Below are 24232 nucleotides of genomic sequence, written 5' to 3'. Positions count from 1 at the left end.
ATCTCTTTGTCTGGATGTTATGTATTTGGTTGTCTTGCAAGTACATTCAATGTACTGACCTGGCGTGTCATGCCAGTTTTGTAGGTCGTACCCGAAGTGTTCATTTGTTCTGTTGTGCTAGACCGTAATCTTGCCAGTCTTGTGAGTTGTGGAGCCCAGCCAAAGTTGTTATGCTGCCAAACCAAGACTTCCGCCGCCATTTAAATAGCCTTAGGGCTACGCCAGATAATTGTATTCATCAATGATGTAATCATATACACATGTATTTGATGAATATTATTGTTCCTGGAATGCTGTATCATGGACCTTCGTGCGTCAGGTGTTATCCTGGGCTGACGTGCGAAGGCCCCCTGCTCCATGTGGATCGGGGTGCCACTGGAGATGGTATCAAAGCAGCTAGGCTGGCATAGGTTATCCTAGCATTAGATCACCGCTACCATTACCCATAATGACCTTAAGGGATTTGACCCATCCCTGCCATCCGGCATGGCAACTGTTAATAAATAGGTGGCGCAGTCGGGACTGACACGTCCTTACCCCGATGTCCCCGCCTAGTTATCCGTGGATCGAATAGCAACCCTATCCTTTCTTGTCGGCCGCACCGCTTACCCTTCGCCATTAAGGGAAAGGGGCCACACCATGCGGGCATGTCCCGCATAGCTGCCTATAAAATCCCATTTCCGCTAGCTGTATCGTTCACTCCTCAGTCAGCCATGTCCCTGCAAAGAAGCCTACCTAGTAACACCCCAGCCATGACTCGTGCTCTCAAAGCTCCCAAGTTTTACACCCGCACCTTTCCCGTCAACCATGCTGGCTTTCCACATCTTATTACTGAGATGATCACCAAAGCCTTTGGCTGTAATGCTAGCCCCGATTACTTGGAGTTGCAATCGGCACCCGTCCCTCACCTTCACCGCTATGATGCTAGAGTGCAAATCTGTCTAGGTCCCGCAGCAGATGGTCAGCCCTTGGTTTTTTCAGGGTAGAGCCATGCCCACTACTGATCTGGCCATTTAGGCCACTGCTGTGGAAGCTATCCTATACCTTCAAACCAAGTTCCCGCAAGTGGCAGAGAGGCGGGAGTTCTGCTTTTTCCCCGTGGTGACAGAAGCAGGAATTCAGTCTCCTATCACTGTTCACGGAGATGACCCAGTAATCACTCGCCTGGTGCAATATATCACTGCCCAGGGGATGATGATTTCCAAGATTCTTGTCGAGTTCAGAACTATAGACAATGATGCGGTACGAGTTGTCACAGACGCTTATCGTGAGGCTCGTAAATTTGCATCCCAAGTCGTTCACCCAATGCCATCCGAACCAATGCTACCCTCTCAACCTGTGTTGTGGCCTAAGCCAAACATCGTCACCCTCGACAAGGCTCTTTACCGAATCCACCAGTAAAATTTTCTTGGATTAATTTCAGCCACACCCCCAACAGTCGAAACCCAGCCTATAGTATTGTCAGATGATGAAGATGGAGACTGGCTCAGTCTTCGTCCTCCGGGAGAGCCCCGGCAAGGGCAATCCTTTGCATGACCTCAGTTATGCAGTGAGGTGATTCTGCAAGTAGGTTAGGCTGTCTGTTCATCCTCGATATGAGGATAGAACTATGTATCCTGGAGTGAGTAGTTTCATTTAGCACGTAGCGTGTTCGTGCCTATTGTATGCTGGTATTGGTTGTAACCTGCATGATGTGTTTTTTGTATGCTTTCTGGCTTGTTGGTTTTGTTTTTGGTTGTCTTTCTGTCAAGCAGAAATGTTTGACAGGGTTGACAATGTGCTGCTAATCAGATTTTAATCAGTAGATCACATACACTAAATTAAATTGACTCGTCTCGAGTCTCTAATCAAATGTGCGCTAGTGTAGGTGTATGTATACCAGGATTACATATACCCACTAGCATTAAAACACTTTAGTATGAGTTGTCTGGTGTGTTTTTCCGTTGCATGTTTATTGCCTCTGTCTGTTTGCTAGTTTGGATTATACTGCATACTGCACGCATACCCGGTTAACCCATGAGTACATTCGGGTAGTACTCGAGAGAATGCAAAGTCACATATCCCTCTCCATCTGTGCATACCCCATGTGCCGGATTTCTAGACCCGGAGCCTCGCAGAGGCATTTTCGTCGGGCAATTCCTCCTCTCTAATTCTTTTTCCCGAATTCATTTCCGGAGGAACACTGCCAACTTTATTTCACTTGATCCAGTACATCTACCACAATACAGATTTCAACTCCAATTCTACCTCTATACCTACATTTCGTGGAGCAATCCGTGAAATCTTCCCATACCCTAGTGTGCTTCCTGAGCTGGTACCGCCACCTCATCTGCATCTGGACCCCACCACCACCACCATCACTACTTTGCGTGGCATAGGCAGATCGTCACCACCACTCCACCGCATCATGCGATCACTCCGCCGGCGCAAAGTAACGGAGGATCAACTGTGGCGGAGGACCATGCAGTGCACCATCTTCCACCGCATCTCGAGCCACCGCACCTAGCTGCACATTGTCCCGAGCTCGATCATTCGTGATGAGTATCAGTAGGAGGATCGACAAGCCGATCAGCGTGCCCAGCAGCGCCACGAGGAACAACCGTAGCATCGCCAAGAACATTTCCTCACCGAAGGAGCTCGACTCGATCTCGCCCAAACCGAAGAGGTAGTAGAGTGGCATTGTGTTGTTGTGCTGGAGGAGAGTCGCGCTGCTGTCTTTTATAGCCCAACCCTGGTGTACGGTGAGCGAGGTCCAGGAAAAGCGCTCATCGCCCGATCACCGGTGTCCAAGAGGCAAATCCCCGAGCAGTGCCGACAAGGTGTTGGCCCGTGATGTGAGTCCTCACTGCCCCGGCGCCATGCACGCTGCGCACTATGGCACTAGGGTCCTCATCGCCCTAGGAGCTAGATGCGCGTTGCACCATGCTACCTCTTGAGCATGCATTGGTTTTCCCTTGAAGAGGAAAGGGTGATGCAGCAAAGTAGCATAAGTATTTCCCTCGGTTTTTGAGAACCAAGGTATCAATCCAGTAGGAGACTAGACGCAAATCACCTAGTACCTGCACAAACAATCAAGAACCTTGCAACCAATGCGATGAAGGGGTTGTCAATCCCTTCACGGCCACTTGCAAAAGTGAGATCTGATAAAGATAATAAGATAAATATTTTTGGCTTTTTATTGTATAGATTGAAAAGTAAAGATTGCAAAATAAATAGTAAACTAGAATTATAGATCGGGAACTTATATGATGTAAAGTAGACCCGGCGGCCATAGGTTTCACTAGTGGCTTCTCTCATGATAGCATATATTACGGTGGGTGAACAAATTACTACCGAGCAATTAATATAAAAGTGCATAGTTATGAGAATATCTAGGCATGATCATGAGCATAGGCATCACGTCCGTGTCAAGTAGACCGAAATGATTCTGCATCTACTACTATTACTCCACACATCGACCGCTATCCAGCATGCATTTAGAGTATTAAGTTCATAAGAACAGAGTAACGCATTAGGCAAGATGACATGATGTAGAGGGATAAACTCAAGCAATATGATATAAACCCCATCTTTTTATCCTCGATGGCAACAATACAATACGTGTCTGTTCCCTTTCTGTCACTGGGATCGAGCACCGCAAGATTGAAACCAAAGCTAAGCACTTCTCCCATTGCAAGAAAGATCAATCTGGTAGGCCAAACCAAACTGATAATTCGAAGAGACTTGCAAAGATATCAAATCATTCATATAAGAATTCAAAGAAGAATCAAATATTGTTCATAGATAATCTTGATCATAAACCCACAATTCATCGGATCTCGGCAAACACACTGCAAAAAGTATTACATCGAATAGATCTCCAAGAACATCGAGGAGAACTTTGTATTGAGAACCAAAGAGAGAGAAGAAGCCATCTAGATAATAACTATGGACCTGAAGGTCTATGGTAAACTACTCACACATCATCGGAGAGGCTATGATGTTGATGTACAAGCCCTTCCTGATCGAATCCCCCTCCGACAGATTACCGAAAATGGCCCCAAGATGGGATCTCACGGGTACACAAGGTTGCGGCGGTGGAAAAGTGGTTTTGTGGCTCCCCTGGATGTTTTCAGGGTATAAGAGTATATATATAGGCGAAAGAAGTAGGTCGGTGGAGCTCCGTGGGGCCCACAAGGGTGGGGGCGCGCCTACCCCCCTAGGTGTGCCCCCTGCCTCGTGGCAGCTTCGTGGACATCCAGACATGTACTTGAAATCTCCCGGGTGACGTTTGTTGCAAGAAAGATCCTCGCGAAGGTTTTGTTGCGTTTGGATTCCGTTTGATATTCCTTTTCTGCGAAACATTAAAATAGGCAAAAAAACAGCAATTTGCACTTGGCCTTCGGTTAATAGGTTTGTCCCAAAAATAATATAAAAGTGCATAATAAAACCCATTAAACATCCGAAATAGATAATATAATATCATGGAACAAACAAAAATTATAGATACATTGGAGACGTATCAGCATCCCCAAGCTTAATTCCTGCTCGTCCTCGAGTAGGTAAATGATAAAAATAGAATTTTTTATGTGGAATGCTACCTAACATAATTTTCAATGTAATTATCTTTATTGCGGCATGAATGTTTAGATCCAAAAGATTCTAGACAAAAGTTTAATATTGACATAAAAATAATAATACTTCAAGCATGCTAACGAAGCAATTATGTCTTATCAAAATAACATTGCCAAAGAAAGCTTATCCCTACAAAATCATGTAGTTTAGTCATGCTTCATTTTTGTCACACAAAATGCGCCAATCATGCACAACCCCGATGACAAGCCAAGCAATTGTTTCAGACTTAGCCTTTTCAAACTCTTTCAACTTTCACGCAGTATATCAGCGCGAGCCATGGACATAGCACTATGGGTGGAATATAATATGATGATGGAGGTTGTGTGAGACGACAAAAAAGGAGAAAGTCTCACATTGATGCGGCTAATCAATGGGCTATGGAGATGCCCATCAATTCATGTCAATGCAAGGAGTAGGGATTGCCATGCAACTGATGCACTAGAGCTATAAACATATGAAAGCTCAATAAAATAAACTAAGTGGGTGTGCATCCAACTTGCTTGCTCACAAAGACCTAGGGCATTTTGAGGAAGCCCATCATTGGAATATACAAGCCATGTTCTATAATGAAAAATTCCCACTAGTATATGAAAGTGACAAAATAAGAGACTCTCTATCATGAAGATCATGGTTCTACTTTGAAGCACAAGTGTGGAAAAAGGGTAGTAACATTGCCCCTTCTCTCTTTTTCTCTCATTTTTTATTTGGGCCTTTTTCTTCTTCTTTTTTATGGTCTCTTTTTTTCGTCCGGAATCTCATCCCAACTTGTGGGGAAATCATAGTCTCCATCATCGTTTCCTCACATGGGACAATGCTCTAATAATGAAAATCATCACACTTTTATTTACTTACAACTCAAGAATTACAACTCGATACTTAGAACAAAATATGACTCTATGTGAATGCCTCCGGCGGTGTACCGGGATGTGCAATGAATCAAGAGTGACATGTATGAAAGAATTATGAAGGTGGCTTCACCACAAATACGATGTCAACTTCATGATCATGCAAAGCAATATGACAATGATGGAGTGTGTCATAATAAACGGAATGGCGGAAAGTTGCATGGCAATATATATTGGAAAGGCTATGGAAATGCCACAATAGGTAGGTATGGTGGATGTTTTGAGGAAGATATAAGGAGGCTTATCTGTGATAGAGTGTATCATATCACAGGGTTTTGATGAACTGACGAAGTTTGCACCAACTCTCGAGGTGAGAAAGGGTAATGCACGGTACCGAAGAGGCTAGCAATGATGGAAGGGTGAGAGTGCGTATAATCCATGGACTCAACATTAGTCATAAAGAACTCACATACTTATTGCAAAAATCTACAAGTCATCAAAACAAGCACTACGCGCATGCTCCTAGGGGATAGATTGGTAGGAAAAGACCATCGCTCGTCCCCGACCGCCACTCATAAGGAAAGCAATCAAAGAACACCTCATGCTTCAAATTTGTCACACAAAGTTTACCATATGTGCATGCTACGGGACTAGCAAACTAAGTATTTCTCAATTCCACAATTACTCAACTAGCACGACTCTAATATTACCATCTTTATATCTCAAAACAACTATCAAGTATCAAAATTCTTATAGTATTTAATGCACTCTATATGAAAGTTTTTATTATACCCATCATGGATGCCTATCATATTAGGACTAATTTTATAGCCAAAGCAAATTACCATTCTGTTCTAAAATACTCTCAAAATAATATAAGTTAAGCATGAGAGATCAATAATTTCTATAAAATAAAACCACCCCCGTGCTCTAAAAAGGTATAAGTGAAGCACTAGAGCAAAATTATCTAGCTCAAAAGATATAAGTGAAGCACATAGAGTATTCTAATAAATTCCGATTCATGTGTGTCTCTCCCAAAATGTGTGTATAGCAAGGATGATTGTTGTAAACTAAAAAGCAAAGACCCAAATCATACAAGACACTCCAAGCGAAACACATAACATGTGGTGAATAAAAATATAGCCTACCGATAGACGAAGACGAAAGAGGGGATGCCTTCCGAGGCATCTCCAAGCTTAGGATTTTGGTTGTCCTTGAATTTTACCTTGTGGTGCCTTGGGCATCCCCAAGCTTCGGCTCTTGCCACTCCTTATTCGAAAATCCATCAAATCTTTACCCAAAAACATGAAAACTTCACAACACAAAACTCAACAGAAAATCTCATGAGCTCCGTTAGTATAAGAAAACAAACCACCACTTTAAGGTACTGTAATGAACTCATTCTTTATTTATATTGGTGTTAGACCTACTGTATTCCGACTTCTATATGGTTCATACCCCACGATACTAGCCATAGATTCATCAAAATAAGCAAACAACACACGAAAAACAGAATCTATCAAAAACAGAACAGCCTATTGTAATCTGTAGGTATCGAATACTTCTGTAACTCCAAAAATCCTGAAAAATTAGGAAGTCCTAAATAATTTGTATATTGATCTACATCAGTTGTAATTGGTATTTTATCGCTCTCTGGTGAAAAACGAAAATTATTCTCGTGAGCGGATACTTTCTGTTTTTTTCAGCAAGATCAAATAACAATCATCCAAGCAGATCCTAAAGGCTTTACTTGGCACACACTAATTAAAACATAAAACACACAATCATAATAGAGGACAGATGATTTATTTATTACTAAACGGGAACAAAAATAAAATTGGGTTTCCTCCCAACAAGCGCTATCGTTTAACGCCCCTTGCTAGGCATAAAGCAAGGATAGATCTATGTATTGCCCTCTTTGGTATTTGTCTTTTTAATGGAGTTATGCTCGGATCCGGGAGGTTCCTTACGTTTCCCTTCATGCTCGAAGATTTTTAGATCTAGAGCATCCAACCACTTATTGCAAAGAGTGATCAACGTATTCATGCAGTGAAGGTTCCCACAAACATTTTTAAGAGGCTCAATAGATTTTTGCAATTCACACAATTTCTCTAAAATTTGGGTTCCTTCTTGAGTAAGATGTAGTTCCTTTTGTGGGGTAAGTACTCCTACTATTCCCTCTATAATTTCATAAGAAATATTGGGATCAATTTCAATAAAATTCCCTTTAGCGGCAAAATCCAAGATTTGTCTATGGGATATGGTCAGCCCAACATAAAAATTACGAAGTAAAATCTTGAAATCTCGCCCTATAGTGCAACTACGATAAGATTCTACCATCCTGTACCAAGCATCTTTTATGTTTTCTCCTTGTCTTTGTTTGAAGTGAAGAACTTAAAAATCAGGAGACGAAGGAAGGGAGAAAGGTCTAGCCATGACAGCAAAACAAACGATCTAACACACGGACACACAAAAAGCAAGTGGAAAGAAGCGGATGGAAAAAAGGCGAATTAAACTGCAAAGGTGAAGTGGGGGAGAGGAAAATGAGAGGCAAATGGAAAATAATGTAATGCGAGGGATAAGAGTTTGTGATGGGTACTTGGTATGTCTTGACTTGAGCGTAGATCTCCCCGACAATGGCGCCAGAAATCCTTCTTGCTACCTCTTGAGCATGCATTGGTTTTCCCTTGAAGAGTAAAGGGTAATGCAGCAAAGTAGCGTACGTATTTACCTCATTTTTTGAGAACCAAGGTATCAATCTAGTGGAGTATACACGCAAATCGCCTAGTACCTGCAAAAACAATCAAGAACCTTGCAACCAATGTGATAAAGGGGTTGTCAATCCCTTCACGGCCACTTGCAAAAGTGAGATCTAATAAAGATAATATGATAAATATTTTTGGTTTTTTTGTTGTATAGATTGAAAAGTAAAGATTACAAAATAAATAGTAAACTAGAATTATAGATCGGAAACTTATATGATGTAAAGTAGACCCAGGGGCCATAGGTTTCACATGTGGTTTCTCTCATGATAGCATATATTACGGTGGGTGAACAAATTACTGCCGAGCAATTGATATAAAAGTGCATAGTTATGATAATATCTAGGCATGATCTTGAACATAGGCATCACGTCTGTGTCAAGTAGACCGAAACGATTCTCTATCTACTACTATTACTCCACACATCGACCGTTATCCAGCATGCATCTACAGTATTAAGTTCATAAGAACGGAGTAACGCATTAGGCAAGATGACATGATGTAGAGGGATAAACTCAAGCAATATGATATAAACCCCATCTTTTTATCCTTGATGGCAACAGTACAATATGTGTCGGTTCCCTTTCTGTCACTGGGATCGAGCACCGCAAGATTGAACCCAAAGCTAAGCACTGCTCCCATTGCAAGAAAGATCAATCTAGTAGGCCAAACCAAGCTGATAATTCGAAGAGACTTGCAAAGATATCAAATCATGCATATAAGAATTCAGAGAAGGATCAAATATTGTTCATAGATAACCTTGACCATAAATCCACAATTCATCGGATCTCGGCAAACACACCTAAAAAAGTATTACATCGAATAGATCTCCAAGAACATCAAGGAGAACTTTGTATTGAGAACTAAAGAGAGAGAAGAAGCCATCTAGCTAATAACTATGGACCCGAAGGTCTGTGGTAAACTACTCACACATCATCGGAGAGGCTATGGTGTTGATGTAGAAGCCCTCCGTGATCGAATCCCCCTCCGGCAAATCGTTGGAAAAGGCCCCAAGATGGGATCTCATGGGTACAGAAGGTTGCGGCGGTGGAAAAGTGGGTTCGTGTCTCCCCTGGATGTTTTCAGGGTATAAGAGTATATATAGGCGAAAGAAGTAGGTCGGTGGAGCTCTGTGGGGCCCACGAGGGTGGGGGCACGCCTACCCCCTGGGTGCGCCCCCTGCCTTGTGGAAGCTTTGCGAACTTCCAGACTTGTACTCCAAGTCTCCCGAGTGACGTTTGTTTCCAAGAAAGATCCTTGCAAAGGTTTTGTTCCGTTTGGATTCCCTTTTGATATTCCTTTTTTGTGAAACACTGAAATAGGCAAAAAACAGCAATTTGCACTGGGCCTTCGGTTAAGAGGTTAGTCCCAAAAATAATATAGAAGTGCATAATAAATCCCATTAAACATCCAAAACATATAATATAATAGCATGGAACAATAAAAAATTATAGATACGTTGGAGACGTATCACACCAAGCTGCACGTGGAGCAGCAGCGACGAAGAAGAAGCAGCAGGCTGGAGGTAGAAGAAGGAGGCTGCCAGTGGGCCCTGGACCCACGTGTCAGTAGGTGAAACCATTGTTCATTGGGGTGCATATAGAATTTTTTGGGAGTTTGATCTCGAGTGCCCCTAGCCGTGGATATAACCAGGTTTCCCATATCCCTCTCTTGGTGTACCAATTATTGGTGCCCCCAACTCATTGAAATCTGACCTAAGGGTTTAAACTTTAACCCCGAGGTTATTCCCCGGACTGTCTATTTTTCATTGTTGCTGTAACCCTAGGAATCTCTAGGGAGAGATTGTTTTTAAGGGGGAAGAGTTGTAACAGCCCCAAAATTGGGTTATCAATTTTTGTGTTGTTATTCCTTCCTGGCAACCATTTTTCAAATTTTTCTCCTGAGTTTTCTAGATGACTCTGAGAATTCTTGCCATTTCCAACCTTTCAAAACCTTGCTCATGTCCTTGTCAGTGGGCAAGACTTCATTTGCATCATCTCAAACCCTCTCAAACCCTAATTCCAAATTTTTGGAATTTGAATGTGTCCTTTGTGAATACAAAGGAACCATCATTTTCCTTGATCTTATGATCATCCCATCTATTCCAAGAGACCCTCCCATTCTCCTAACCCTTGGATATTCAAAAATATTGCCAAGTCCCATGCAATATTTTTGAATTATGATTTATTCCTTTTCTTGCCTTTCTGAGGAATAAAATCCAAAGGCATAGCTAGCCATCTCCTAAATTCATGAAAATTTGTGGAGATGATATTAGTGCCTAATCCAAGTCCTGGCCAAAATATTGGCCATAATTAAATAAGGAAAATTGCCTTTTCTTGTTTAATGCCAATATTTCATTTCCACCACTTCCTAAAGGAACTACTATTTTTATAGCAGAGAAAATTCCCACATAAGTTGGGGAGCTTGTCCTTACTATATAATCACTAGTTCCATCCTTATCTCATGTTCCTTAGTTCAAAAATTGGGCACATGATCCCATGCAAGTTTCTGCCTTCTCCCAAATTTTGCAAAGCAAGTGCTTTATTCCTACTTCCAATTGAGCTGCAATTTGGCAGGGTGATTAACATTGATAAATCACCAATGGATACCAAAAATCAGCTCAATCCATTCATCCTATCTCCCTGTGCAATTTTCTCAAGTTTTTGTACTGAAGTAATAGCTCTGAAGGAAGTAACATTTTGGCAAGTCCATTTGGTATGAAATTTTTACAGCATCATTATATGCCCAAATCATCAAGCTTTGCCAAGTTTTAGCCCAATTCATCAATCCTAGTGAGTGCTTCTTCATCATTTGGTTCCTCGACCAAATTTGGTAGTTGCACTGCAACTATATTAAATCTTTGTCCTAATGACCTCATAACTCCCAGGACCATAGTCCTTGTTACCCTAAGCCTCCGAAACATCAAGTTTACCTCTTAACATCTCTGGTTTAATCTCTAGAGTGTGGCCAAGTTTGCAACAGCAAACTTGTGAAGCTTGGTTCTCTCTAATCCATGTGCCTCTGCTTGTCTCATTGCCATGGTTTTAATGCGCCTTGGAAGGACTTAACTGATGACAACGTTTGGCATGAAGTAGGCGACCAGAGCGTGCGTTGTCCATGGTGACCACAGCCAATGTTGGCCAAAATGGTGGTCTAACCACTGTTAGCGACGACAGAGCCGCTCTGGCCGGTTCAAGCTTGTCCCCGAGTGTCAAACAACTTAGCATCGTCGTCGTCGTTCCCCTAGACCCCTCTCACCCTCTGTCTTCTTCTCTGGCGCACCGTTCCAATGGCCACGTAGTGCGCGCCCATGAGCTCGTCCCCTTCCTCCCTCCCGTTCTCTTCTCCCTCTCGTCCATGAGCGTTGCTCGACTCTGTGAGCTCCTGCGCATCGTCCCCATCCCCCTCGTCGCCTTCCCACTCCTCGCCGTGAGCCCTGCACATGCCAGAGCCCTAGCGGAACTCGTCCGGCGGCGGCCGGCTTGGCATCCCCTTGCCCGACTATTTTTAGCCACCCCTCGACCCGTCCGAGCTCATATCTTGCCTCACCTCACCTTACCTCAATGACCCTACCTAGCCACCAGTTCAAGCTCGAGGAGCTCTCCTTTTCCCCCCACCATCACCATGGCCGCCGCCTCTGTCTTCTCTAATTCCGGTAATCAGGAGCCCCCCTCGCCGTTCCACCTCCACCATCTTGTCCCCTGGAGTCCGGCGAGCCTCTTCGTGGCCTTAGCCCCTCCATACCATCACCGTAGTTCCACTCTCTCTGGCAGCCGAAGCCCCTCTCTGCCACGGGCTGTGTTGCTCTCCCTCTAGTGCTCGTGGCCGACAACGAAGGTCTCCACGGGATGCGCCTCTCGTTCCTGAGCTTGGGGTAGCTCGCCCATCGTCTGCGAAGGACGGAGTCACCGGCAATCACTGTCAAGGCGAGCCCCTCCCTCGGCTTGGTGCGCGCCCGAGCAGGAGGTTGAAGACCTTAGGGTCAGGTGGGCCCCACCTCCATGTGGGCCCCGCTAGTCAGCCTCTTAGGGGTTGACCTGGCTCGCTAACCTGGCATAAGTGGAGACACCCCGCACGATTACGTTTTCATCTTTCAAAAGCGTACTTCGTCGTGCCTTCATACAGAATACGTTTTCGTTTTCTGAAAACGTACTTTATGTCCCCTTCGGTCAGTAATACGCTTTCCTTTCTCTGAAAACGTATTTTATTTAGTGTGCTTTCTGTTTTAACCGACAAGGGCATGTCTATGAATATTTATTTTATAGATTAGTCCCTATCATTCAAACGGCCGTATCTTTTCAACCACAACTCTGATTGAGGTCATTCCAACGCTCACGTTCTTTGTTCATCGAGCTCGTTTCGATGGGACCATTTTCTTTAGTTTGCGCATTCTAAAAATGCCCATTTTCCCTTGCTCTAATTCATCCCCTCTGAGAGAGAGCACCGTTCTCCGATAATTTTTTCCGAGAATTGACTGCACCTATCCCCGGAATATTCCTCTCACCCCAGGAAAGCCAACCTCTTATCATGAGCCCCGAACTTGCATGTTGACTCTGCTTGCACCTCATGTGTGTGTTTACTTGCAGTAGTTTCTTGTCTGTTCTATCCGATGTCATTTCTGTCGTAATGAATGTTTTTGTTATCTGCTTCGCATGCTTGTGCTTTCTTGAAATAAGTTGACATGCTAGCTGGATGTTGTTACTAATAATATCATGCCTCTGTCTAGTTTAATGTTAGTAGTATCGATGTTATGATGATTCTGTCTAGTTGAATTACTAGTACTTGGTATTGCCGTGTTTCACATGCTATTACTGTTCAATTGAAAACCTTGATGTTGTTACTACATCTGTGTGTTGCATGTTAGTTGTTGCATTCATGTTAAAAATATTTGCATGATGATTGATGATGGAGAAGTTAATAATATGACTTACTAACAAACCTCCTCTGTTATCACTGGGATGTCATAGTGCCACCCAATCGAGCTTTTTCTAGTGCAACCACATTTGCCTTAGTATGGGAAGGCCCTAACGAGTCTATTCCCATGCCTCTCGCCGGTGCCTCCAACGAGGGAAGGTTATGGGCACGCGCTACCCTGATCAGGTAGGCGGACATAAACCTTGTGGACCTGAGTTGTTTTGCGCGTGTTATCCCGTTTGGACTATTTTTTCCACGATGGTGGTCGTTTTGCCTCTGGTAGGCTAGTTCACCCAGGACTGATCCCAAAAGGGGTGTTGGTCGGAGTGGCCGGGAGAGTGTCATGGTAGTAGATCGGTTTTGTCGAAACACCATTGGTCCACCCAAATGGGAGTGCGAGGCCATGGGTTCTATTGTGTGAGTATAGTGTGCTACCTCCACAGCGTGGATGTTAAATATATCGATAGCCGCGTCCTCCGTCTTGGTCACAAGTTTGTAGTAGGTCACACTACCAGGTCTCGGTCGAAATGGAGGATAAACCTGAAATAACTAAGTTGATGAATAATTTGTAACAACTAATGTGATGACTTGGACTATCAGACAGTCATGAGAAATCACGATGATGTGCTGATATGATCCTGAGACGAGGTCTCGGTGAGTGTTGAACCAAGTGTGGCTCCGTTTGTGATCCGTGAATAATCACCGCTTGGTTGCGAGGCAACCCATGGGTAAGAGACTCTGAGGGACTCAGTGCACAAGTTTGGTTGCATTGCATGAGTAATAAGTTGCTATTTGCATTTAAAGAACCATGGTAGAACAAGGGATGATTGCACAAAGTTAACATGTTATGTCTGCATTGGATATGATCGGTAGTTTATTTTCAGCATAGTTTCATCATGCCATGCCATGTCTTGATTGAACTTATGCCCTGCTTTGACATGCCATTTTATGGTTAAGATGTGATGCTATGTTTTGTGTTTCCATACTAGAAGTAAGTTTTATATGCCATGTTATTGCCATGATAGTAGATGCCATGATGTTGTTCATGCTTATTTTGATCCTTGTCTCTAGTTAATATCATGCCATGTTTAGCTTCTGCTATGAGATAGGTTATTGCAGATGCTTGGTTCTTGCTTTGTCATCTGTCTGTTTGGATGCTATGTATTTCGTTGTATTGGAAGTACATTCAATGTACTGACCTGGCGTGTCATGCCAGTTTTGTAAGTCGTACCCGAAGTGTTCACTAGTTCCATTGTGCTAGACCGTAATCTTACCAGTCCTGTGAGTTGTGGAGCCTAGGCAGCGTTGCTATGCTGCCAAACCAAGACTTCCGCCACCATTTAGATAGCCTTAGGGCTACGCCAGATAATTGTATTAATCAATGATGTAATCATATACACATGTATTTGGTGAATATTATTGTACCTGGTATGTTGTATCATAGACCTGTTGTGCATTAGGTGTTATCCTGGGCTGACATGCAAAGGCCCCATGCTCCATGCAAATCGGGGTGCCACTACTCGATTCTGTACTCTAGGGGATGCGAACCACACCCAATCGCATGACCGGATACACACCTTTCTTCATGGTGTACATCGCAGGGGTTGTCTTTCCCTGCGACATTATTCATGACTCACCTCGAGTGTGCTTGTATGAAGAGAGAGAAGCCGAGCTCGATCGGCAGGACGACCTGGATGGCCTGGAGGAGGAGCGAGATGTTGCAAAAGCCCGTTCCAAATTCTATCAACAATAGGCTCGGCGATACCAAAGAAGAGAAGTGCGCGAAAAGACTTATACCGTCGGTGAGCTCATTTTACGCCTCCCAGAGAAGAAAAGGACAAGCTCAAACCAAAATGGAAGGTCCCTTCATTATAGATGAAATTCTCAATGGAGAAGCCTGCCGCCTTTGCAATGCATCGGATAATCGCTTAGAGCCGAACCCATGGAACGTTGCTCAACTCCGAAGATTCTACGCGTAAGTTCGGCCATAGTTCTTTTCGTTCTCGTTTTCTTTCTTCTCCTCATCTATTTTTCATTTTATCATTTTTGTACGATTTCCATGATATGTTTGGATAAGCCGAACACTTGAGGGGTACACATCCTTAAATGTACACACCCCACCATGACTGCGGGCTTCTGTAAATAGAATCTTATCATTATCCCGAGCCTAGAGCTCACAATATATGTGTCATTTGCTGATATACATACTTTTTTCCATTATATGCACCTCTATGACTTAAGTTTTTGCCAAGCTGGGTTGCCTCGCTCCTGTGCTTATGCCCTACATTCCCGATTGTTTGGCTAGGGCATAAAGGGAGCACCTCCGCGATTGTTACAACCGGGTTATCTATATATGTACCTCAGACGGGTGAAGCACAAAGCTAGCGTTCTTAAGGGAATAATTGGTTGGCAATCAAGCGACAGATTGTTGCAGTATTGCAACTACTTTAAAACATTGTGAGACAGTTTTGCCGTATTACGGATCGCATACCCCGGCACATGTATGCATAGTATGCCGACCTAAGGAAAGGAACCCATAACGGAACTATTTTCCTTGGAAGATGTTTCTTACATATGTAATATAACATACATTCCGAACTCAAATTTTGTCTGTTTGAGCACAATGATCAGGTTGCTTGGTTTTCGGATATAATACATACTTCTTTCGTTTCAAAAAAAGTATCCGGAAACACTCCACCAGTTTTTGTTCGGAGGACAAAAGCCAAAGGACTGGGATGAAAAAAATTTCACATGTTCGGATAAAAGGTACAGGTTGACTAATACAAACACCTATTCCTTATCTACTCCATCTATAAGACTGTCTAACTTACAGTCCTCCTGCGAGTACTTCGCAGCTATCATTACTTGGTCATAAACCAACTTCACTGGAATTTATTTCCCATCTAGTCACTGTGGTCCTACTCGGGCCATATGATTTGGGTCCAGGTTAGTGAAGCGTGTCTTCACCATAGTCCAGGCTTCTCATACGCCTTCGCGGCAAAAAGATGTCTTCCATAGCTTGAACCGGCGCCGGGCACCTTTGAACAGGTCTGACAGGCCCTCCATACTTTCTGGAGGGGTATCATATGGCCATAAAGCCTTCACCATACTTTTCATGGCTTTTCGGGCCCGAGCATGTACCACAGACAGTTCCTATAGCACGTCGCCTTGAAATCCATATACTTCTTCCTCCGGTCGACCGGTCAACAGGCTTGTGGCAACAGAGTCATGACATTTTGAATTAAGGGATTGTAAATAAGCACCTAGGATGGTTATAAATAAGAGAGGAAGACATCCGAACATGCCGCCTTTCAACTTCTCATTTTCCTTATGAGCGGCTGATAACTGAGCCTTTAAGCTCTCTATCTCTTCGGATAGTTTCTCTTTTTCCCTATCATGTTTATTCTTCCCGGACACACTCGTTGTGCCCTTTTTCATTTCCGCCAACTCGGCGGTTATAGCATTTAACTATGTGTGATTTGCTTCTAGCTCCTGGGACAGCATGGTATTTTTCTCTTTGAGAACGTGTGGGTGATAGTGATCCTTAAATCGGTTTAACTCACCGCTTTAAGTCTCGAGGGCTACTGGCACATGACTATCAAAAATTGTGTAAACCTTTACCTGTATGTCCTTCGAGAACAGCTGAATGACTCTGGCAAGTCTGTCTCGAGCGGCTCAGAGATACTCATCCACCAAACTGAGTGCGGTAAACTCTTGTTCGGAAAACGCCGGAGCCCGCATAGCCTCTTTCAATCGACGATGATCATCACGCTTTCCACTTCGGAATTCATGAAGGATACGTCATCCGAATCTTCTAGAGGAGGTGGAACTGGCATTGCATCGGCTCGCATCCTAGTTGACGATTCCGGCACCGGATCAGTTGACATTCGGCTAATCGGGCGTTTTTTAACCGTCCGCTGCGTACTCCTCCTGATGTCAAGGATAAAAGTAGACTTTTCACAATCCAGACTCATGCCTAGGCATGTATTAGAGCACACATACCTCTTGGAAGGTTGTGAGGTCTCCGCAGCATTCCCGGTCCCTTTTCGCTTTAAAAGACGGCCTTGCATAGGGGCCGCCCTTGAGGAAATATGGTCCCTAGAGCACCGATCCTATTAAAATCCGGGTCAGTACGAGAGATAGAAATGCAGATGAAGATTTCCTTTTAAGGACCCTCCAAATACTCACAATGCACAAGGGATATAGGCGGGGGTAGTCGGCGGTTATAGCCACCTCTGAACCATCAAGGCTCGCTTGATAAAATACCCATTGTCAAACTCTACATATATGTCCGGATCCTCACAAAATCCAGGGTCTTTATCATGGTTATGATCCTCTGGCTGGGGACCAGGACAGTAGACGTCCTCGGTCATCTTCTTCCATGACTGTTGGTGGCTACAAAGGGCAAATTTGATTAGTGTCTGTAAAGCAAAAAAATAAATACAGATGATCGAAATCTTACCCATTCAATAAGGGTGTACATGGAATAAACCTCCTGGTAGTTTAACCAGAGAAACTCTTCCTTCTCGCCCTTATACAGATCAGCCAAGATTGAGGCCAGTTCGGCTGGAGTATCCGGGCCCTTCCGTCTATAGCGGGATGCGTCGTCTTCTGTGTTGTAACACGATAAAGGGGTTACTCTGCATTGAAGAGGCTGGACACACCTCTTTATTGCAATGGCCATAACCTCAACTATCGAGAGTTTGGTATGGGCTAACAACCTGACCTTGCTGACCAATCTCTTTATCTCTGCACTATCCTCTTCCTTGGGGCTTAGGGGACGCCACTTGAGGCGCTTCTTTAAAGGAGCATTTGAAAATTCTAGGAGGCCGCGCCGAACTGGATCTGGCAGCGGAACGTCATCCATATAGAACCATTCCGAAGACCACTATGGGTATACCTCTTTAGGTGTTCCTACAAGGTATCCGGATCCGGCTATACACCATACTTTGGAACCAGCCACTTTAAATATGGAACCGCCCCAGTGGCGGGGAACGAGGCAAAAGAACTTCCTCCATAATCTAAAATGGGCCTCGATGCCTAAGAATAGTTCACAGAGGGCAACGAAACCTGAGATGTGCAAAATCGAACCTGGGGTGAGGTTGTGTAGTTGGATGCTGTAAAATTACAATAACCCCCTGAGGAAGGGATGGATGGGAAATCCCAGGCCCCGCAACAGGAATGGGATGAAGCACACCCTCTCCTCCTTAATGTGGTTGGGGAAGTTATCAGCCATCGCATCGTTGTTGATTGAATATTATCCCACTCGAACAGATACTAGATCCGCGAGGGGGAGGTAACCCAGCATCTGGAGTCGGCTTAGCTGAAGAAGAGGCACAAAACAACTCTGCCAATCACCCTCTTGAGGGCCATGGGGGCGCGAGGAAGAGCCTGGGGCACTGGCCATGATGGAAGGCTTTGTTCGTGGCTAAACTTGTTAGTTTCCTTTTTTGCGTGATGTGGAATGACATTAGGGGATCTACATCTCCTTATATAGATGCCGTCCGGGCATGGTGGGGGGCCTGTTTGTAAAAAAACATGGACCGTTCGTATTCACTTAGCGCACCAAAATCGAAGTGACAATAGGGAGGAAGCATAAGGGGTTATCGCCGGGTTGTTGTTGGTCCGAATTGTAATGAAGAAACCGCCTTGCAAAGCCGAAGACATGAGTCGGGTACTACATCATCATTGAAGGCAAGTTCGGGGGCTACTGAGGGAGTACTGGATTATGGTGTCCTCGGGTGTCCGGGCCATATAGCATGGGCCGGACTGATGGGCCCTGAAGATACAATATGGAAGGCCTTCTCCTGTGTCCAGATAGGACTCTCCTTTGCGTGGGTGGCAAGTTTGGCATCTGGATGTATGATTTCCTTTTTCTGTAAACCGACTCTGTACAACCCTAGGCCTCTCCGGTGTCTATATAAACCGGAGGGTTTAGTCCGTAGAGAACATTAGAATTCATATAGGCTAGACATCTAGGGTTTAGCCATTATGATCTCGAGGTAGATCAACTCTTGTAACTCCTATACTCATCAAGATCAACCAAGAAGGAAGTAGGGTATTACCTCCATTAAGAGGGCCTGAACCCAGGTAAACATCGTGTCCCCTTTGTCTCATGTTACCATCGATCCTCAGACGCATTGTTCGGAACCCCCTACCCAAGATTGGCCGGTTTTGACACCGATAACTGGTCAACCCTTATATAGGAGTGCTAGCACAAAAAGATGCATGCATGACCACTAAAATTTCCTCTCTCTTATGTCTATGAAATAAATGTGGCGTGAAACTCAAAGCCCTTCAAGTGTGAGTATATAATGGAAATCGTCGTCCTCCTCCAGCTCCACTTTGCCCGCGTCGTCGTCCTCCTATTCCGGCTCTGCATCATCGTTCTCCTCCTCCATCTCAGTGTGCTGCTCCTCCTCCAACGCCTCCTTGTCCGGCTCTGGCTAGTCCGGACCCCGGAGGCAGGGCGGCTGCGATCCGGGCTTCGCGCCGCCTCTAGATTAAAGAGCTGCTCTGGCAGGGGTATGTCCTATGTCATTACCTTTGGTTGGGCCATGGCTATCGGGTCACGGCGACTAGAGAAGAGGCGGCGGGAGGGGAATGAATGCAGCTACTGTTTGGGTTCGCTGTCCGGCTTAAATAAATGTGCACCATCACGTGTACCTGTGGGTGCACAAATTGTAACATACGGGTCTGCTTAAGGGGCGTCACGTAACTGGTATGTGTGTGAGATTATGAGAGACAGAGTGCGTGTGTGTGACTCTACTCTTCGGACATGTACTCAACCATTTGCATCGGGATATAAGTTAATGGTATTACACTTTAGCTAGTGATTTACATGGCCATGTTAACGTGGTTGTGTAAAAAAAATTGTCACTTCTTGCTCGTGATTTCTATTATATAATTATGAGAAGTTTGCTAACTACTAAAGTAAAGTGGAATTTGTCCATGTTATACAAGTAAATTAAGGTGAATGTTTATCATACGGGTAAGGTCGGACGAAGGGTGGTAGGAACAAATTCTCTGCCTAGAGCATTTGTGTGTGAGATGGAGTCTTAGTGCATGTGTGTGTGTGTGGGTGGGTGGGTGCGTGCGTGCGTGGGTGTGGGTGTGTGTGTGGGTGTGTGTGTGGGTGCGAAGCAGAGTCTTCGGTGGCGAAAGTAATTTAAGTGTGTGTGTGTGTGGCTTCATCGTAGAGAGGTGATGTGGATGGCAGAGGCCACCAACGAGGGGGTGCAAGGTAGAAGAGGCCCGTAGAGAGGGAAGAGAAGGCGTGTGCGCGTGAGAGGAGTCGACATCGAGAGAACGTGTTTGTTCGAGAGACACCGAGGAAGACTACTATATATCGATGGTGCATGTAGGCGGGAATTAAACGAAGGGATGGTCTTATTCATTTCGGGGATATAGGTGAAGAGTGAGAGAAGGGGTAGCTAGAAGGAGATTGTTAAGTGTGAGTGTGTGTTTTACCCATCCAGGCAGAAGTTATGTGCACATAAGAAGAGAATGATTTGTTGTGGGGTTAGGGCTGAGGGTAATTAACTACGTGTGGAAACATAGGAGACCTTGAATGTGCATGTGCGAGAGGTATACATGTATACATTGGATGTGTGTGTGTGCGCGCGCATGATCGAGATAAAAGAAAGAAGACATAAGTCATAAGATCAACAACATAGGAGAGATGGATCGGTATGACAACATGCATGCATGTAAGAGTGCAGGGAAGAAGGCTCGTTAGCATGTGTTTTTGTCTTCAAGAGATAGTGGCGTGGGCTGGAGCATGCATCTATGGCGAGCAGAGGGAGCAAAACACAACGGTTGTGCAAAAGAGATCAACCTATAGATCCATGTATGGAGAGACAAATATAGTGTGCGTGATAGGGAGCAAGAGTGCATGCAAGAAAGAAATGTTGACGGAGAAACAACAGATAGATAGAGAGAAAGAGATGGTAGCTAGAGGGACATCGGCTAGTTTGACTGTTGGAGAGGACCACCGAGTGGTTCAGAGGGTGAAGTTATGTGTGTGTGAGAGAAAGATAAAAAGAGGGCGCATGACTGCATGTAGAGAGAAACATATATAGTGTGGATGATAGGAATCAAGACTGAGGGCGAGAAAGAAGGTTGTTGGAGAAACCCATAAATAGAAAGATAAAGATGCGAGCTAGTGTGTGTGTTAGAAATAAGAGTCAAGTGGATCCGAAGGCTGAGTTATGTGTGTGGGTGTGAGAGAGCTAGAGAGAGGGTGCATGTGAGTCACATACGAATAAATATCAGAGAGAAATGAGATCCAGAGAGACGGAATTTTGTGTTTGCGAGAGAGAATGATATTTCACAACGAGAGTGATAGCTAGAGAGACATATCATGGAACACGAGATATCTCTAGGGAGAGAGAGTGCGTGTGAGCGACATACAAGAGAATGGCTGAGAGATATGAGACCCTGGGACACAGAGTTTGTGTTTGTGTGTGAGAAAGAGATATTTAAGAGGAAGAGTCGTAGCTTCTCATACCTAAGGAGCGCAAGACATCTCTTTGTGAGAGGGGATGTGCGAGTCACACACAGGGGAATAGTAGAGAGAAATGAGACCCCGGGAGACGAAGTTTGTGTCCGTGTGAGAGAAACAGATTTCACAGGGAGAATCATAGTTAGAGACACATAGCAGGGAGCAAGATATACTTAGAGAGACATAGAGTGAAGGTCCAGGGGGATAGTACTGTCAGTGTGTTATGAAGATAAAAGATCATTGTTGACATACAAGTAGCACGAGAGATACCCGAGAGATGATGAAGGTGTATAGGTCTAGAGAGATATATAAGCATGAGAGATAGCTATATGATACGAATATATGGATTAAAGGGGATTCAAATATTTAAACTAGAGATCGTGACATCGATAAAATCATCACGAAAATTGGTGTATCAAACATGCATATTCATTTGAATTTGGGGACACGTGTAATGTTATATAGTTTATCAATATTAGTGATCCATAGATTCTTTAATTAGAGACAATGCATGGTTTATATGCAATTAATGTCTAAACGGGATTACACTATATGTTGCGTGTGTGAAACACATTATAGATGTTTGAGAGGTAAAAAAACCCGCATGAAACACACATTAATTGGAGACAGTTAGCGAGGAATGCATACATTGGGTTCCAACACAAAGTGGTTTCAACTATTTGAAAATCGAAATTAAGATGAATCTAGCCTTATGAATCTAAGATCATGCCACTTGTAAACCATATTTATATATAAAGGGTGTTGTGCTTTTGAAAGTATATATAAAAAATGATGTATGTCGGTGTTCTGGGAACGGGGGTCCCCAGACTTGCCTGCCTACGGCCCACGGCGTGGCTCTGCGAGCGAGCCCGTACGGCCCATCTTCACCAACAAGCATACAAGACCCTCGCGAGGAGCCAAGCCTCGCGAGGAGCGAGACACAAGACCTCCTCGGGAGCGGCCTCACTAGGCTAGCTCATAGCGGACAGAGAGATCAAGGCAAGACAAACCTCGCGAGGTTCCAGTGACGTGAGCCATGACGACCAAGGCCAGGAGGGTGCCAGGCGGGCGCCAGCGTGCACAGTGTCCTTGTTTCCACCTTGGTGCTAAGGAGGCAAGCCCAGACGAAGAGTACCGAGGAGTCAAGCAAAGGTTTCCATATCAGTGCAACAAGATCAAGACCAGCAGGACGGCAGGACGGAGGTCATCGTGGAGCCCAAGACGACGTCACCACCAGAGCCTTTGGCAGGCGAAGACTACTTTTGTCAGGATAAGCTGTACTAGTTGTCCCTTTTCAAATTGGCCGTTGTAGGCTCCCTTCCCGCTCAATATTTGGGGAGAGGACCAGGGCCTCTATAAATAGTACTAGCCACCACGTTAGAGGGGGAGGCATCCTCATAGCCACAAGTTCACCAAGCACAAGAGCACCTCTCCTCAGGAAGCTGTTCTCCCCTTGTACTGTTCATTCTTGACCCAAGAGGCAATCCACCAGTACCACACTGGAGTAGGGTATTACACCACAACGGTGGCCTGAACCATTATAAATCTTGTGTCTTGTGTGCTGTGAGTTCGTGTGCCTAGCCTAGAGATCGTGAAGTGTTTTAGGGTGTGATCAGTGAGGGAGAGATCATCGCGCGCACCCGAGTGTTCGAACCTTATGGGTTTTGACGGAACCCAAAATCCGACATTTGGCGCGCCAGGTAGGGGTGCGCCGAAGCCTCTCTCCCGCCGGTCGATTCACCGACGCTCCGCGGTTCCAATGTCCGGCGACTCAAGGACCAACGCCGACCACTGGGCAGCCTGGCCAGCCCGGGCGGCGCTGCCTGCCCAGGAAGACCTCAACCCCATGCTCCTGGCAGCAGGAGAGCCACCTGACGTTGCGGGGTGTGGCCGGCGCGGCCAGGCGCCGTCCACCCTTACCCCACGACAGGCATGAGCTGCTACAAGGGCCGCAAGCCATGCCGCGGCGACAACACCGCACACCCAGAGGGAGCAGGGAAACATGTGGGCTGCACTCACGGTGGCACAGGAGCTGTTGCGGTGCCAGCTGATGGAGAGCGGCCGGGATGCACTGCTAGACCGTGTCGCCGAGATACTGGACGCAGCGGCCACGGGAGCACCACCCTTCTGTTACCAGCTCACGCCCTAGGCAGCGGCCGGATCCCACAGCGGGCCTCGCCGTGCCCGCGTGCCCCCGAGTGCGCCCAGGGGCCTCGTCGACGTCAGCACGATCCACGGGGGACGGCACCCCATCGCACCCACACCACCCCAGATGGGTGCGGCCACGAGCGTCGCCGCACACGGCCCCAACGGGGAACTACCCCACCATCCTCAGGACGACGTCATGGGCCGGGCGACATGGAGCGTGGGGCACTTCGGTGAGGTCTTCGGGGAAACGGCCTCGGAGGCCTACGTGCCCCGCATGATGAACCAGGAGTACACGCCAGAAGATGACCCCGGCTCGTTCCTCGAGCCATGCTGGGAAGAGGAGGCGTTAGGAGCTAAGGCCTTCCAGGAGCCGCCCGAGAGCCCCACCAACCATGCCGTTGACAACGGCTACAGGGTACCACTAATCTCCCAGGGGCAGGCTTACG

The sequence above is a fragment of the Triticum aestivum genome, chromosome 7A (assembly GCF_018294505.1).
Source record: "Triticum aestivum cultivar Chinese Spring chromosome 7A, IWGSC CS RefSeq v2.1, whole genome shotgun sequence".
Taxonomy (NCBI): domain Eukaryota; kingdom Viridiplantae; phylum Streptophyta; class Magnoliopsida; order Poales; family Poaceae; genus Triticum; species Triticum aestivum.
Note: the sequence above shows the minus strand (reverse complement) of the source record.